Here is a 19,025-nt window from a genome sequence, read left to right on the forward strand (position 1 = left end):
ATAATTTTTCCTCATGAAATCAGTTCAACCGTAACCATGGAAAGTGAAGGCAGCATTATTTTAAACGAAGATCAACTTGTTGCAGATTTCGAAGCAAACGCACCGTCAGAAGCGTGTTTGCAATTTTTTCAAAGTGCTAATTTGCAACTAAGAGATTTAATAGCTTTTGAGGAAGAAAATTTCAGGTCAATAGCGGAACAACACTCTGTTCCATTCGATTTGGTTTGGCACTGGGTTACAAATTGGCGGAAGAAAAATGTAAGTATAATTTCTCCAATAAGTTCAGCCGGGAAATGAGCCGGAATGCTGGTTCTAGTTAGTATTCCGGCTCCAGCGACACCCAATTCTAATTATAATCGGATGTATCACTGGAGCCGGAATGCTAACTTGAACCACTAGGCCCTTGCGTCCATTTTCATTACGTTCATTTTTACTGCCACTTTTTTATTTTCCTAGAATTTGGAAAACATCGTATTCGTCGAAGATGAGCAAGCGGAAGTACATGTGAACCGGAACTCGCCCACGCATGAACTGGATCTATCGCTAGGTTCCGCTAGGGACTCTAACCCTAGTACCGCCGACTGCAAGGTACTTAAGTTTTACTCTTCAAGCCAATATTTGGAATCCTTCGCACAAAACGAATAGTATGGCTATCGAATTATTACGTAATTTGTTTTTTAGGAAGTAGATGAATACCCAGCTGTTACACACGGTAAATCTTGTTTTCTCTCGCCGCATAATCTACGCGTTCTGTTAGAGAAAACTGATTTTGAAAAACAGATTCTGAAGCACGCGACAACGCACACTCTTTCCGACGCAGGGCGGAAACTGGTTGTCGATACGGTCGCTCGCTTTCACATATCCCTGGGGCGTAAAACTACCGTCGAAACATTGAGTGACCTCAGCGACGTGATCGTATGCGTCTTCACTCACGAATCGAAGGTAAAACGTAACGATAATATTACATAATTCCTTGCAATGAGTGAATGAATTTTTATATAACATACATTCAACAAAATTTATATTTTAGGAGACGTACTATTTACCAAAATCAGGCCGAACGAATCCCGGCGGAAAGATCTTTAGCAGAATAAATTATATAAAGCAGTCCGAACGTCAAAGAGCCAATAAAGAGAAAACGCACACCGCTCCCGAAATCGAAGGGAACATCGAATCTTGTGAGCAAACGGCTGAAGTACAAGCAGCAGTGCAGTGGCTCAGCTTAAATACATCCCCTTGGCCAACCGTACTTTCGCTGTGGGAAGTCAGTTTCCCTACGAGGAAGCAATTTTTGCGGAAATTTGGTCATGCGCAGCAGTTGATCAACGACTATCCACAGCTGCAAGAAGAGTTTGGATACCAACTGGTAAAGCAATCTAGAAATCATCAGTACCACAATTAGATTGTTTCTCTTTCAGTTGGATATTGATTTTTGGAAGCTCGGTTTGGGGAACCCGGCAGAATATTCCCAAAAGTGGGAGGCACTATATGAACCCGTGGCACAATTCGTAAACAAGAACGGAAAGGACTCTTCGTCGAAGCGCTTGGTGCAAGGTTTAAGAAACACCGCAAATTCTTCCGGTAAGAAACTGACACTAGTTTGAAACATTTCATGAATCACTCTTCTGACACGCTATACAATAAACAAATAGAGCACTATTCACACTACATCGGGCCATCTGCTGGATTCTTCTCCCGAGTTCTCAGTAAATAAGTTGTAAAGAGTGTGTTCGGAATTCTGAATGGTTTCAATTCTAATGCAACATTCGCATTGTTACACATGAACTGATATTCACAAATCATTCAGAATTCCGAACCGATTTCTAGATTTTTTGACACGGGATTTCCCATATAGGACCATTTGAATAAGCTTGCTAGATTTCTGCTCACATTTAACTTGTCCTGTCTTTTATTAGACGATACATCGGGTTTCGTCAACAAGTTTGTTTTGCTTTGCTACTGCGAACAGAAAATCTCGTCCGACGAACAACTTTTGTTAGTCCGATTCGTTTGTTGTTGGACCGAATCGACAATTTTGTCGGACGTTGCGCCCACCTGAGTAACGTCAGAAGAAATAAACAAGAAAGATAATCAGCTGAACAGAAACGTCTCATGGATTGCTTAATTGTAACTGGGATTCAGAGAGAAAATTATTCAGAATCAAATTTTGGTAGTTGGACCCGATTTTTGAACATATTAGAAATTGATTAGATAAATTACAACAATAAACAACGGCGCTCGCTTTGGTGTTAGGTATGTATGTATGTCTAAATTGACAAACTAGTAACTTGTTGGATTTTCAGAAGGAATTTCAAACACCCTCCACACCAGTTTCTAGGAGTGTGTTATTGATGGCGTGAATTATAAAATAGAAAACGAGTGATCGTAACTGGAAATGTCTAGTCGTTTCCAGTGCAGAATTGCTTTCGCCGTGCAGTAAAATCAGGACGAGTTTGAGTTCTTTCAGGTCTATCCAACAAGACCATCGAACGAGTAAAATATTTCTTGATCGACAGCGTTTACACTACTCGGTGATAAGATGGGGCCAATTAACGGTTCGATTTGTTCCTGTTATCTGATCCGATAACGGTGCGGTGATCCGTGGATCTAAGATAACTAATGCATCTTTAAATTTATCTTAGATAAATCTAATTAAAAAGTACCCTGATGCCAAAGAAATAATTCCTGGAGAGCTGCTTGCTCGAGGCAATCCCAATGATTCAGTTAACAAAAGTTAGTAGATTTACAATTATATACTTAAGGGCCGATTTCTTCACACTTGCTTAACATTTAAATCGGGTTTTCCAGAGCGTTAAATCTGGATTAAACGTTAAGCGAGGGTGAAGAAATCGGCCGTAAGTGATGTAGACTATCCGTCTATAAGATTGATGCAGACGCTTATTGCTGTTAGTACTGACGTACATACACAAGTTCTGCGTCATATCAATAAATGTAGGTACAACGTACCGGGTATCTAAATATTCCATAGGAAAAATGTACTTTGGAAAACTACGACTAGAGAGGAAAATTTAATACTTTTGCATTGAAACAACAAACAAGCAAAATGCAATGCTTTACCGTGGACTATGTGGTGTGAATATAGTCCTTATCAACGCATCCTTAAGAACGATCAGCCGGTCAACGTCCTCAATAATGTAATGAAATGTTGACCAGCGCTATACAGATGACAGCCTTAAGTTGGTAAAAATCGCTTAGTTTGCTTTGCAATGATGACTCCAGTGAAAAATTTATTTAAAAATAAATAACTTGTACAGAAGGCTTTTCGGCTATTTCTTTTCACCGACTCCTACATCGAAGTACTCCAGTTCCAATCGGACCCTTTAAGTATATAGATAGCTGACTTCGCCGCTCTGATAAAAATAAACTTGCACTTTTTTGTCTGCAATGTTCAGAATTAAGAAACTGCATATTCTTGTTCCTCTTATCGAAACATTACTGGTATTGAGCATGTTAGCAGAAGGATTAGGGTATAATTCATTAGTTAAGGACCAAAGCCGACTAAGTTAAAATAATTGTAACAGCAGTACTAAAATTAACGAAAATGAAATGATGAAATTGCCTTTATGCACTGTTGATGTGTCAATTGGTTGTTCGTTATTCAAACGCACATTGTTCAACAGCATTACCGAATAATGAAATGAATGTTTGTCAGGATATACATTCAAAGGCTTAGAATGTGGGGAAGTGATAATCTCAGTTTGTTTACTTTTGTATTACTGTAATACTCGAATAGCGACAATCGTGTTTCTCTTGTTCTACGTAAACGCATCACATCGAAAATAGTGTCCATTACCATGCTTCCTGCGATCATGTGGTCGGTGTTAAGTCAGACCGGACTAAGTCGCTAAACTTCTAGGTGCCTAATGTTCTTAACCCTTAAATGCATGAAACTCATTTTTTAAGCATCTGCAATATCGTCGCGATTTTCTATTTATTCTTTGTTGTTTGATTTTCAATAAGAGTTGCTCGATTTGCTACAAACCTTTACAATACTTCTATTGTTTTTTCAGATATTCGTTTACTGTATCTTCTTCACGCTTTAAGCACAGTGCTTATTCCAGTCAAAGCGTCAAAGGGGTTCAAACCCACCGTGTTGGTCGCACAATCGGACACCTTCATGCTGGCTGGCAGCAGAGATTTAGGGCAAATCAAACTCCAAGAAACACTGGAAATTTACGGGAACCAAAAGATTCCTGTGGCCCCAAAGCTGATCGTGATTGGGGATTCATTGGAAACTGCTTCGGGACAGTGTTTCGTAGTTTATAAAACACTTCATTATGAGCTGTCTACTATTATGCGTGGAGTCGATGTGCAACTCAAACTGCAAATGGTGCTAGGGTTACCAGTTTCTCGGTTCTCTAAATTGGTTTGGATTTTTATAGAGAAATTTGTATACGAAGCAGAGCCATCGCAGGGCAGTTATATGGCTGTAAATAAGTTAATCGCATATTTGAAAAATGTCACACAATAGAATAATTTCTTGTAACGTTTTTGGATGCGGTAGCAATTATATTTCAACAGATAGTTTTTTACACCACATAGAAAATGTTCATAAACTTCCTGAGAACAATCGCTTTGAGTGTCCTTTTGATAACTGCATTCAAGTTTTTACCAACATATCTCGTTTTAAGAAACACGTTAGGAACCACAAATGTATTATACAATCTAACGAAGCAAACAAAAAGCAGGAAACAGAACTAGAGACTGTCGTACCTCCCAAAATAATTAGACTGAATACAGCTACTACTGCCGCCGAAAATGATGTACATAACGATAATTTGAGATTCATTGAACAATCAGCAATACGGTTTACATTGGACATGCACCGAAAGAATAACTTTACCAGACAAGACGTAAGAGATGTTCAAAAGGCTACCAAAGAGTTTTTTACACGGTCTGTGGAGAGGATTCAAGACCTGAATATTGATACTCTAGGCATTGAAGCAAAGTATGAGTTGAATAAGTATTTAACAAAATTCAAGACCGCTTTCAATTTTATTGATACGGATTACAAGTTTTTTGCTCATTTAAAAACATTGAACATTTTTGAAAAACCTGCAATATTCGTTTTCGAACAAAACAAGATCTACCCATCAACTAATGAGAGCAGCAGAGCATCGTGTTTGGTGCTAAATCCAATCTGTTTTCAAGTGAAGTCATTTTTCGAAACAGGTGATATTCTCGAAAAGACACTTGAATATACAGATGGTTTAGAAAAATCTAATAAAATAGCACATTTCGTGAATGGATCCGTATGGAAGCGTGTTAAATCAAACTATGTTCAAGACGATAACAATTTTATCGTACCAGTTTGGCTTTATGCTGACGAGTTCGAAGTTAACGACGCGCAAAGCTCACACAATAAGATAGATTCTGTATGCGGAATCTATTACAACTTTCCGACTCTTCCTGATATGTTTAGATCAAAACTTTGTAACATACTGGTTGCAGGTTTTATCAGAAAAATTTCTATAAATCTAGCAGGTGTCAATAAACTTGTGGAAAAGTTACTTGATCCGTTCAAGAATCTCGAGAATGAAGGACTGATTTTCAAACTAAATTCTAAATTTGTCAAAGTGCGATTCATTTTATGCTTAATTCAGGGAGATAACCTTGGAGTTCACACACTTTTACAATTGTCGGGTGGATTCAACGCTAATTATTATTGTCGTTTTTGCCACAGACATAGACTGAACTTACAGAAAGATAATGTAGAGTGTGATGAATGTTTGCGGAACCCTGTGAATTATGAGGAGGATGTCGCCATTGGGAAACATTCGGAGACCGGAATTGTTGGAGATTCGGCGTTCAATCAGCTAGTATCTTTCCATGTAATCGATAACCCTAGTGTTGATGGGATGCACGATTTATTTAGTAACGGGATGTGCAAATACGGTTTATTTTCAGCTCTTCATTATTTTATATATGAAAAACAATTTCTAAGTAAAACAACTTTAAACACAAGGATTAGCTTTATAGCAAAGACGTCTGCAGATGTAGGTTTACGTCGAATGCCCGATTTTGAAGAGGTATATAACAGAAAAAAGCAGGGAAAAACGATTAGCGGAAGAATGACCGCATCAGAAATGAAAGCATTCTGCAGAAATTTCACTTTCATTGTTGGTCCATATGTTCCACGAGACGATCCAGTGTGGACATTTTGCAAAGTCTTGGTCAAAACTGTGGATTTAATACTCCAGAAAACGTTTTCAGAAGGTGATTTGAAAGATCTAAAAAACTTGATTCAATCTCATAACTATTTGTATCAAATGTTGTTCAAAGACAATCTAAAACCCAAGCAACACTTTCTCGTTCACTATCCAACCATAATTACGAAAAGTGGACCTATTGAACGAATGATGTGCTTCAGAAGCGAAGCTAAGCATCAAGGGTTTAAAGAATATGCTCACGTCATTTCATCGCGTCTAAATATTGCATATACATTAAGCATGAAATCATGCTTACAATTCAGCCATGACTTGTACCATCAAATTTTTTTCGATTTAAAGGATGAAGATCAATTCTCAGCTAACTCCCTAAAATCACGTCCCTACTATTTGAAAATTGCTAAAGATTGTCCTTTTGAAGTAGAAGAGATAGTTTTGTTTGCTCAATCAATTCAGTTTAAAGGTTCACAATTTAAAATTGGGCAATTTATCACAGCATTCAGACAACAAGACTCAATTTTTAAACTATTAGAAATAGAAGAGTTTGTCAAACATAAGGAAACATTGTACGTAATATGCAGAAATTGGAAATTAGGAGTGTATGATGATAATTTTCTAGCATATGAAGCAGTCAATAGACTTGAAACAATGAGTATTGTTAATATGAATGAAGTAAACGGATCATCGTTCACTATTCATGAAATAGGAGAAATTTATTTTTTCAGGCCCAATGACGATTTTTTTTATGCGAATTGCCTAGAAAAATAAACATTAGTAGATCATAAAATTATGTATATGTACTTAAAATTAAACTTTATTGGATATAGAATGAATTAAAATTCTTAAGACGAACAATATTTAGTTTTTTCATAGAATTTTTTATAAGTGCAGAACTCAAATCTTTTGCTCTTCATTCGTCATAGATTACACGCTTGTTTATTTATGAATAAAGCTCAACTAATTTGAGTACCTTACGGTACTAATATTGAAGGCCAAAACAGTATGAAATTGCTTACAGAGTGGCGGCGGGAAGCATAGCTAGAGACGAAACTAACAATCACGATGCTAGAAACCCTAAACCATGTTTCTAGCATCCAATTGTTAGTTAGAGCTACAGCTCAGCTTCTCGCCGTCACTTTGTAGAGAGCATTATTCGAGATCTTGAAAGAGATATACATGAAGAATAGTTATGAATTTCATTGCATTTTTTTATAAAACGCATATAGAAATTTGATGAATATCATAAGTTTATCGTATGACAATTATAAGAACGAGCCATAAATTTCATATCGCGATGTATGGGTCTCATAACAATTATTATATAAAATTCATATTTCATAAAGATGATTTTCATAAGTATAATCGTATGAAATATCAAAGAATCGGTAATAAATCCATAACTATAACTTATGAAATACATAAGCGACTCAATGGCAATTTTTCCCCTGTTAGTCATAAGTCAAACTTATGATTTCCATACGGAACACTTGTGGCGCAAAGTCATAATTAGTTCTTATGGATTTCAATAGTTTTTGAAGTAGAATACTTCTAACGTTTCAATATGGGGTCCCGTTTCAAAAATTTCAGTTGAGAAATTTTCCCAGGTTTGAAATGCGAGTATCTTCCGTTCTACTGGACGAAATTGCAATATTTTTGCACTATCTGATCGGAAATTTGTGCACGTATTTCGTATTAAATTTCGTAATTAGTGCGACTACTATAAATAAACCAAAACTAGGATTTTTAAAAAATCCTTCGGAAACAGCGAGGAAAATGCGCAATTTGCCAGCATATCCCACGCAGAGCCGTCAAAAAGGGGCATGTAAGCGTTTCATTACATACGGGAATATTATATATACAGGTCACGCGAGCTTGTTTTGTATCAGTAGGTGCCCGCTTACCACACGAGCAACATGTTCGTCCGGACGGTACAATGAGCGGTATCATGTTTGCGTTCCCGTATCAAGCGTCATCGCAAGGTTCTTCGTGATAAAATCCAGGGAATCACAAAATCCGCCATTCGGCGTCTGGCTTGTCGTGGTGGTGTAAAATGCATCTCCGATTTAATCTACGAATGCTGATGGTGTGCAGGAAAATGTCATCCGAGATGCCGTGACCTACACTGAACACGCCAAGCGCAAAACCGCAATGAATGTCGTCTATACTCTGAAGCGGCAGGGACGCACTTTGTATGGATTTGGAAGTTGAAAAGGTAGAACTCACTTGTATCATTATAAAAAAGGCCCTTTTCAGGGCCACCAAAATCATTTCAAAGAATAAGTTTGCATTTTCTGTTTCATGGACTGTTTCTCCTTGGAGAGCTATTTGGGTTAAACCCTAAATTATGATTTATTTCAGTACGCAAATTGCAAATATGGTCAGAAACAAACTGGAGTGAAGTGGAAAACATTTTTACTAGGCGCATTCAAAAAAGGTTTCAATTCTCAAACATTTTGCCAAGGTGCCGTATTACATTACTCTCTTTACCCTGAGTGTTCGATAATCTCCGTAGTGGAAACACAATTTCAATTTTGTTCTTTATCAAAAATATGTGGTCGACCAACCAAGGGGTGGAGCTACGACGAGCACATATTGAGGACAACACAAAAAGGACGAGCTTACATTGTGCTGTAGTCAGGTATAAAAACTCAGCATGCTGTTGCTCACGCTCAGTTCGTTTCCAGCATCAGCATACAGTAGTTCGTTTGCAGCATCTCCCGCAAAATTCAAACCGCCGTCCGTTTGCTGCTGTCAGAAGAGTTGGCCAAGCATGCCGTCTTCGATGGCACCAAAACTGTTACCATATACACCAGCACCAAGTAAATTTCGAACACTGCCCAATGAAAAGGCCCTTTTCAGGGCCATCAATTTATCGACAAAGAATGAAATTGAAGTTTTGTTATTACAAGCATCAGCTTGTCAAGAGCGTTGGATAGTAAGTGAGCCACTTGTGAATAATACCGTCGCTTTCACGAGAATGGCACAAAATCGAAAGTTATTTGTGATTTACAGACAGTTTAGTGTAATGATTCAATTTACAAAAATCGAACGTTTTCTAAATCTTCTGTTGTTTTGAATGAAAACCTTCGATTTTTGCGCTGATTGGAAATAGTTGACTAATTCTGTAGAATGTACAATTACTGAAATAACGGATTTTGTGAAAGCAGTGGTTGGTCCATACAATTCGATTCCAAGCGAGCCAGACTAGTTTTCGTTGGAAGGTCCACCTCTGACAATAGAAGTAAACTATTTTATTTTGAATTCAACTACAACTTCCTTGAAAACAGCACAGCTCAAAAAACTTTTGGGAAAAACGAGCAAACCTAAATTTTCCACTATAATGGAAACTGCCTGTGCCCAGCCGCACAGCATCATCAAGATTGATAGTAATTCAAGCCGGGAGGAAAGAGGTTGTAAGGCAATGGAAAACGAAAATTTCATTTATATCTTACTGGAATATAATTGGCTGGTCCTGAAAAGAACTTGTTGGTTTGTGGTTTATTTTGGATCACAATTTAGGCCTGCTCGATTGCTGATAGCTGTGAATATCTCGCAGGGCGACAGTTTCTGTTCAGTAGTGATGAGGCTTCCTAACGCCAACCGTGACTGGGGCACTTTTACACGGCCTTCGTTGCTTACTGCTTGCGGGGAGGCTTTCCTCCGGTGGACTTACGAGCGGTATGTTTGGTGCGGGCCATTTATCAACAAAGAATCGAATTGAAATTTTGTTATTACAAGCATCCGAAAGTAGCTTGCCAAGAGCGTTCGATGGCAAGTGAGCTACTTGTGAACAATATCGTAGATTTCACGTAGAATGAAACAAAATTAAAAGTTATCATTTGTGTGTTTGTTTACAGTTTCGTGTTTACTAGGCGCATTCAAAAAAGGTTTCAATTCTCAAACATTTTACCAAGGTGCCGTATTAGATTACTCTTTTTACCCTGAGTGTTCGATAACCTCCGTATTGGAAACACAATTTTAAATTTGTTCTTTATCAAAAATATGTGGTCGACCAACAAAGGGGTGGAGCTACGAAGAACACATATTGAGGACAACACAAAAAAGGACGAGCTTACATTGTGCTGTAGTCAGGTATAAAAACTCAGCATGCTGCTGTTCACGATCAGTTCGTTTGCAGCATCAGCATGCAGCAGTTTGTTTGCAGCATCTCCCGCAAAATTCAAACCGCAGTCCGTTTGCTGCTGTCAGAAGAGTTGGCCAAGCACGCCGTCTTCGATGGCACCAAGTAAATTTCGAACACTGCCCAAAGAAAAGGCCCTTTTCAGGGCCATCAATTTATCGACAAAGAATCGAATTGAAATTTTATTACAAGCATCAGAAAGTGGCTTGCCAAGAGCGTTGGATGGTAAGTGAGCCACTTGTGAACAATATCGTCGCTTTCAAGTCGAATGGCACAAAATAAAAAAGTTATTTGTGTGATTTGTAGACATGTTAGTGTAATGATTCAATTTACAAAAATGTAGAATGTTCAATTACTGAAAATAACAGTTTTTGTGAAAGCAGTGGTTGGTCCATACAATTCGATTCCAAGCGAGCCAGACTAGTTTTCGTTGGAAGGTGCATCTCTGACAATAAAAATAAACTATTTTATTTTGAATTCAACTACAACTTCTTTGAAAACAACACAGCTAAAAACTTTTGGGAAAAACGCGCAAACCTAAATTTTCCACCATAATAAAAACTAGTGCCCCCGCCGTACAGCATCATCAAGATTGATAGTTATTCAAGCCGGGAGGAAAGGGAGAGGGAGGTTGTAAGGCAATGGAAAATTTCATTTATAATAATAATACTTTATAATTGGCTGGTTCTGAAAACAACTTGTTGGTTTGTGGTTTATTTTGGGTCACAATTTAGGCCCGCTCGATTTCTGATAGCTGTGAATTTTTCGCAGGGCGACTGTTTCTGTTCGGTAGCGATGAGGCTCTTAACGCCAACCGTGACTGGGGCACTTTTACACGGCCTTTGTTGCCAACCAGCCCCCTGTCAAGGACGACGTCTCTGTACAGCCAGCATCACTGCCATGAAAGGCAAAACATTGATTTTGAACCGAATGATTAGAAGCTGTATTTAGTTACAAAATGTCGATTAAATTAAATTATTAAATCATCCCACAAGATGCAAAACGTCGTGTGGAATGCTTGAATATCGAGCATAGTGCCGAACATAATTCTTTGTTTGGGGCTTTATAGCTATAACGCCCCATATATGTCGGTCGCTGTCAAACTCCATATGATGGTATAGGGTTGCCAGGGGGTTGTTGCCAACTGCTTGCGGGGAGCCTTTCCTCCGGTGGACTTACGAGCGGTTTGTTTGGTACAGGCCATGTAGCGAAAAATGCTGATCTGCTACTTCTCTGATGCTGGTAGTAGGACGACGGTCAAACGCTCGTTTGCGTGCCTTCATTCATAAAAGTTCAACAATATTTTCAAAGAATGTTGCAAATTGTCAACTTGATAATTCCAAAAATACTCCAAATAAACTATGAATGTGCTAAAGTCGACAAAATCGCATAGAAATTGCTTATTCCAGAGCAGAATTTACCGGTCTAAAGTGTATTCTACTTCACTCCGGTTATGTCTCTGACATTACCCACCCATCTTTTTTTAGCTCGGTGTACGTCGTGTATACACTGAAAATCAAAGTTACCTATTTTTTGGGTTAAATTTGCTCACTGGAAAGTTTATACATGGGCAACCCAAAATTAGGTAGAAATTTGAACATGGCGATTACCCATAATTTGAGTTGCTCGCTGTGAACTTCGTGTTGGGTAGGAATTGAATAATGACGTCTACTCAAATTCAAGTTCATCGCTTTGTACTTATATTTTGGGTAGTCCATTTCAAACAAAGTAGTAGGTAATGTTTTTGACAGCCATTGTTATTGTTGTGAATCAAATTGCATGAAGTGGCTCTGGAAAAGAATGGTAATTATAATGCATAATGCAATAATTTCAATTAAAATTAATGATTAATTTATTTCAGCCTAGAAACTTAGGATAAAGCAATTAGCGCTGGATCTAAAACATGAGTCGGTGAGTACTGAAACGTTGTTTATTTTTTGCTTGTGGGTTCATGTTGAGTTGCTCATAGTACTTAAATAGCGGCCACCGCATCATTCCGAAACCCGATCGGACCTCGAAAGACACATTGAACTCATGATGGGACGTTGATGATTCATATTTTTTGGAAATGTCTGAAATGCATATCGCTAGAGTTAAAATAGAATATAACTACTAGAGGGTAATGGCAGCGGCTAGCGGTGATTAAATATTTTCTCGTTCTTACATATGATGGGCCCATTAGATTGACATTTGTTGCCCTTGACACACGCAGGTTAAAGTAATGAGTAACAATAGCAGCTACAAAGCGATACAGTTTGGCAATTATATGCCAAATGTTCCAGGCTGCAACAATTCTAATTCGAGTCTATTGATCAAAAGCAGGCAAAAACCTCAAGCGGTGTGAATTTAGTAAACGGGGTAATTCTAAAAGATGCGACGAAATGTTGAATGATAAAAGGTCGAATATAGCAAATGATTGAAAATAACAAAGGTTCCAATGTTACTAAAGGTTTAATGAAACAAAAGTTTAAAATTTAAAAAACAGAATAATGTATTCTCACCGTTATGATGCGTCACCTCGCCTAGTTTGGTGAGGTGAGAGCGAAAAAGCGATCACCGCTGTCACTTAGGTGACTATAGTCACCCAAGGTGACAGAAGTCACCTGGCAGAGCGATTCCAATAATCATTTTGAGTGACGACGGTCACCGTAAGATGGGAAAAAGTGACTAAATGCACGAAAAAGAATTATCTATGTTTAATTCCACAAATTATTTCTTCACTTTTAATCAAGATAAAATTTTCATTTTAAATCAAGGAATTTATTAAACTAAAATGGATTTTTGGGTTGGATCAACCAAAATATCTATTACATTAATCTTACAGGTTTTGTTATCTGTGTTTTTCGAAGATCAACCAAATTATTGTTTATTTCAAATAAATCAGTGATTGAAGCATAAACATGCGTCTGATTGATTCCAAAAGTCTTCCTGTATTAGTTCGACAATCCTTGCTGGATTGAAACAAAGAGATAAAAGTTTGTTCTAACTAATAAGAACATTGTTTACACGTGCGACAAACAATCGAATTCTGAAGCGATCGAAAGTAATTTGTTTTTGATGCGTTACATCGAAAACAAAATCCTAAAGAAAATATACTCTCCAGCGATTTGTTGGATTCAATAGCAACAAAGGTCAAGTTGGCATTACTGCCGGATTCGTTGAGTCGTTCGAAGTCGATATCAAGCGAGCATTTGACCGAGGAACTAACTGAGCAAAAGCATCCCGCGGAAGTAATGGTCTTACGCGAGTAGGCCGTCGCTATGCCGAAGGTTCTAAACATAACAAAATTCTTCAGTGGTAAGTTACTTATCATTTAGTCTTGCGCAATGAGTTGAGAACAATTTATTCATTTGAAGGTACAACGAATGCTACGAAAAATCTGCTGTTGGATTTTTCGACGCGTCAAAGAATAGAACAGAGACGATCGCATCCATAGAGTCTTGCTTGCTTTCAACTTCATTTTATAGAATAACTCTGCAGAAGACACAGTTCTAGTAGTACGAGATATTCGTCAGGCTACAGCGACAGTGGCGATGTTTTTTCACGCTTAAATAGTCCTTATAGATGCTACTGAAATTGGCCCAGAATAAGTGAATTCTGCAGATGAACAGTAGACACTCGATAGTGTCACGGAAAATATACCGATTGTTACTACTGAAGTTGATGCGAATGTACCAGGTGAAGGAGCGATGGTTGAAATTATATACCCTGCAACAAATATAATTACATTTTGCAACAAAATTGGTGTTGACTCAACATTTCAAAACCATTATTTTGAACGTTTCTTATATTTAAAACAACGAAATGTACAATTTGAATTGATAAAATAGTTTTTTTTTCATTTCAATGTTTGATATGTATTGATACAAATATTTGTATTGTTTAAAGCAACCAAACGGACTTATTGAAACAACAAATTTGTATTTTTGTTTCGATTGTTGTTATGATGAGATCAATAAAACATTTTTTTGATTCAACTTTTTTTCATGTTTGAACCAATAAATTATTCAGAGTTATTTCAACAATTGTTTTATTTAAATTAACAAACATTTTTTATTGAACACTGAACAATTTGATTAATTTGTTGCTTTAACCCTCATTTTATTCGACTTTAATAATTATTTTTCTGCGTGTGCTCACCTAAAAAATGTAGGTGATTAGAACCAAAAAGTGTTGCGTTTACTTTCAGATTTTTCTTTTAATTTTCGGGTAACATTTCCTTTTGGATAATGGCAGTTGGGAAGTTTCTGAATGACGTAAATTGAAGATAGGCGTTTTTTGAAATTCAAGAAGGCGGCTTATGGTTACAACCAAACACTTAAAACCACCGCTAATATAGGTGCCATTTGAAAGGTAGTGTTTATTAGAAGGCAAAAAATGATGATTGGAGCCATTTAAAAATCCAAGATGGTGGATTCCGATTATCACAAAACACTGAAAACCACCATCAGCATGGGTGTCATTTGCAAGGTAGTAATTAGTAGATGGCAAAAATTGATAATAGGGATCTTTAGGGGTGTGCGGGTTAAGGCATTTTCTGATGCATATTAGTACCGTGAGTTAATATCTCAGTCCTTTTTCAATTTTAGGCCCAAAACTATTGAAAAAACATGTTTTAGTTTGTTTCCTTTTACGACAATAACACATCCAAACCCATGCGACTTGCACAGCTCTATAGGTTGCCTTATCAGATCTACCATAGTTTGCAGATGAAACTTGGGATGGCAGGCTGCTAGCTGATTGCAAAAGTACCAGATCATAGACTTTTCTACGGCTCATGTACGTAGACGTCACATGACACAAATACTACTTCACAAGCTGGTGGAAAATAGTAAACAAAGACGGCAAAAGTAAATGGGATTGTTTTCAACCAGTAAGCTGCCCTGGTGTTCGTGAGACTGGCCGACAAGAACTCAATGCCGTGTGGGGTGCTGACCCGGTTGACAATGAGGCGAACGAAATATTTGCAGATACGTCATTTAGTAGAACAACTGTCAGTTTGTTGGTTGAATTTAATTTGGTTTTTTTAAATTTAAAAATCAGAAAAGAATAATTAAGGTTTAAGAATGATATGAGTGTACTCGTGAGGACACCCGCTATCAGTACATATGAAACACTGACATAATTTTTCCAAATTAAAGATCCCGATTGGCGCCATTTTGAGTTCCATGATGGCGACTTCCGGTTACTACAAAATATTGAAAACCATCATCAATATGGGTGTCAATTAAAATGTAGTGTTTAGTAGAAGGCAAAAATTAATGATTGGTGCCATTCCGAAATCCAAGATGGCGGCTTCCGGTTGCCACAAAACACTGAAAATCACACCCAAAATGGTAGGTAGTTATTAGAAGAAGGCGAAAATTGATGATTGGTTCCATTTGGAAAACCAAGATGGCCGCTTTCGGTTATCACAAAACACCGTAAACCACCATCAATATGGGTGTCATTGGAAAGGTAGTAATTAGTAGAAGGCGAAAATTGACGATTGGAGCCATTTGAAATCCAAGATGGCGGCGTTCGGTTACCACAAAACATCAAAAACCATTATCAATATGGTTGTGATTTGAAAGGTATTGATTAGTAGAAGCCAAAAATCGACGATTGGCGCCATTTTGAAATCTAAGACGATTGACTTGGTTTGTTTGATAGAGCCCATCAAACAAATTTTCATGCAAGAGGTGACAGAATGGGGTCAATGCACTTAAAAAATCGGGGGTAGACTGAATCAGGCACAGACAATATCGGTGGCTGATAATATCGGATCTTCCCTATATTTCTAAGTACTTCGATAGTACCATTAAAAATAACTATGTTTCTAGAATCATCCATTTCGTAAACTAGCATTCGGTGAAATGGAAATCATCGTACTGACGCTCTTCCTTTTTTCAAATCATCTATCTATTGCTTTTAACCCTTTCATTCCCAAAGTTTTTCTTGTGCATGTAGGGTTTCAAAACTATTTTTTCTTGAAAACAGTGATGTTAAGAAACACGAATTCTTTTTTCATAAAGATAGGAGCTTCCCTCGCAGCACTAGAAGCTGCTCAATTTCTACCTTCTAATGGTCAATACAATTCCCCTAGAATATTCGATTTGAAACAGATTTTGCTTAGTGACCGCACCCCACAACCCATAACTCTGGAATCGGAAATCGGATCGAGATGAAATTTAATAGCCATTTAAGGGGATAAAACACCTTTCATTTGAGACCAAGTTTGGTCGAATCTCCGAAAAACCAATGAGACTGTAACTCTTAATTTGGATACTTCCGCCGGGGCTTCCGGAACCGACGATGGTGGCCAATGTGACCAAAGAGACTTTGAATGGCTGTTAGTGACCTAGTACTACAAATCTAAGTAGATGTGGCACCAGTTTGAAAAAGTTTTCACCTTTATACATTCATTACAGAATTTTTTAAAATCAACATTTTCTGCGTGATCGTACTCTTCACTCTGTAACTCCGGAACCGGAAGTCAGATCCATTATAAATTCAATAGCAGCCTACAGGATACACGTTTCATTTGAGACTAAGTTTATGAAAATCGGTTCAGCCATCTCTGAGAAAAGTGAGTGAGATTGTGGTCACATACACACAGAGAATTGACGGACTGAATCGAATGGTATATGTCACTCGAGCCTCCGGGTCTCCGTTGAAAAGACGGTTTTCAGAGCAGTTTTTCTATTGAGAAAGGCAAAACGTAAATCGTACGAACAAGTTATAGCAAATAGTGATACATTTAACACTTTTATAATGAGTGGCTCATGTCCCTTCAGATTTGACCGCACTTACCGCTTGATAACGTCCCAGTTTGATATTTCTTTTGAGTGGTTTGAGAAAACTGAGAAAACGAAAATCGTCAACGCAGGCCTGGATACGGTTAAAGAAATATAAACAAATTTTGGTAGCCTCGCATCGTTTTCCGGAGCAGTTGGATATGTAAGGATATTTATTATTTTAAATCTAGTCCTGTAATTTAATTCTATTAATCGAATCGTATATTTAAAGCATTGTCATCAATACCCCCAGGGTTGCAAAATTGATTCGGTTCTGTGACTCCGAATCTAAAGAATATGGCGTGCGACATCGAAGAATTTATTCCGTGCATTTTAGGTCGTCTTGTTTCAAACACCTATTAAATCTATCTAAAGGGAAAATGTTGCAAAATTACACAAACTAAAAATTAAAAATTGACGCGTTTCGTTTTGCAGATGATGATCGAGTTGCACTTTTTGTTGCCAACGAACGGAAAACAAATAAATAATTGAAGAAATTTTTCTCCTCAAAATATTTGGTAAGTAAATAAGAACAGTTTTGCATGTAATATAAGTTGTTATCAAGGGCGTGGAAACGACATTTATTCACTATTACTTGTGGTTATACTGGAAGATAAACTAATGGCGTTTTCGTTTTTGACTCTGCACTACACCAGTGTAGTCGGTGCTACACTCATTCAAACCTGAGTGTAATCAGTCTATCTCTTTTTTTGCACTACACCTGTGTAGCACCAAGAACAAACGAAAGCGCCATAAGACTAATTTAATTTCTACCACTTTTTATAGATTATTTCTGCTGCCTCTGCACTCCTTGCTGTCGTTCGATTCCGTTCACGTGGCTTCGACGTGCTGCCTCGAGGATCGGCAACTCGTTGGTAGCGAGCCGCGTGGCTTGTTTCGATATTCCACCTGTTGCTATGGGCCTTGGTTGCCTCTAGATGACCTCGCATCTGCGTGGTGACTTCAGGTATGGTTAAGATGATCGGTTGTGGTATAACGTATATATAATAACATTTTTTTTTCAGGAAACTATTCAGTCATGTCAAACTGAGGCTTCCAATAGTCAACACCGGTGAAACAACGTCATCTCGGTTATTGACTTCAGATACATCGAGCAATACGGAACATTTGAACAAGACTGTAGCTTACCCGAGCTCCGAGCCACTACAATTCCATTTGACTTCAGTCATACCGGCTGGAATATAATATAGAATTCTGGCTGTCTAAGAGACAAGTATTTTAATTGTGCATTCATTTTTATTTGTTTTTTGTTGATGATTAATTCATTTCAAATATATTTGTAGTTGGAACTGTGGCCACATTTGCAATTATGGTGCCACTGACATATGAGCAAGCGTATGGGGGATAGACCACTAGTGAATAATTGTTCTTAAACCTGAGGGGTAACCACCCATATTGATGGTGGTTTTAAGTGTTTTGTTACCAGCCACCATCTTGGATTTCAAAATGGCGCCAATCATCAATTTTCACTTTCTACTAATTACTACCTTTCAAATGACCCTCATATTGATGGTGGTTTTCAGTGTTTTGTGGTAACCGGAAGGCGCCATCTTGGATTTCAAAATGGCACCAATCATCGATTTTTATCTTCTACTAATTACTACCTTTCAAATGACACCCATATTGATGGTGATTTTTAGTGTTTTGTGGTAACCGGAAACCGCCATCTTGGATTTCAAAATGGCACCAATCATCAATCTTTGCCTCCTACTAATTACTAACTTTCAAACGACACCCATATTGATGACGGTTTTCAGAGTTTTATGGTAACAGGAAGCCGCCATCTTGTATTTCAAAATGGTGGCAATCATCAATTTTCGCCTTCTAACAATTACTACCTTTCAAGTGACCCTCATATTTATGGTGGTTTTCAGTATTTTGTGGTAACTGGAAGCCGCC

General features: G+C 37.7%; 2 long non-coding RNA genes across 5 annotated transcripts; both read left to right on the forward strand.

The window, feature by feature from the left end:
* The first annotated feature begins 823 nt into the window (after positions 1–823).
* On the forward strand, positions 824–4,166 carry LOC131685412 (uncharacterized). Its single transcript, XR_009304795.1, has 3 exons — positions 824–1,366; positions 1,419–1,581; positions 4,032–4,166. It is a non-coding gene; the product is annotated as an uncharacterized LOC131685412 (long non-coding RNA).
* Positions 4,167–11,854: 7,688 nt separating this feature from the next.
* LOC131685410 (uncharacterized) lies at positions 11,855–18,583 on the forward strand. 4 transcript variants are annotated; one of them, XR_009304793.1, is made up of 5 exons: positions 11,855–12,132; positions 12,191–12,240; positions 17,541–17,623; positions 17,892–18,072; positions 18,131–18,583. It is a non-coding gene; the product is annotated as an uncharacterized LOC131685410 (long non-coding RNA). The 4 variants fall into 4 exon arrangements; XR_009304792.1 differs by having other exon boundaries at positions 11,855–12,240; XR_009304791.1 differs by lacking the exons at positions 11,855–12,132; positions 12,191–12,240 and adding an exon at positions 14,386–17,268 and having other exon boundaries at positions 17,338–17,623.
* The last annotated feature ends 442 nt before the right edge of the window (positions 18,584–19,025 follow it).

Source organism: Topomyia yanbarensis, chromosome 2 (genome assembly GCF_030247195.1).
Source record: "Topomyia yanbarensis strain Yona2022 chromosome 2, ASM3024719v1, whole genome shotgun sequence".
NCBI lineage: Eukaryota > Metazoa > Arthropoda > Insecta > Diptera > Culicidae > Topomyia > Topomyia yanbarensis.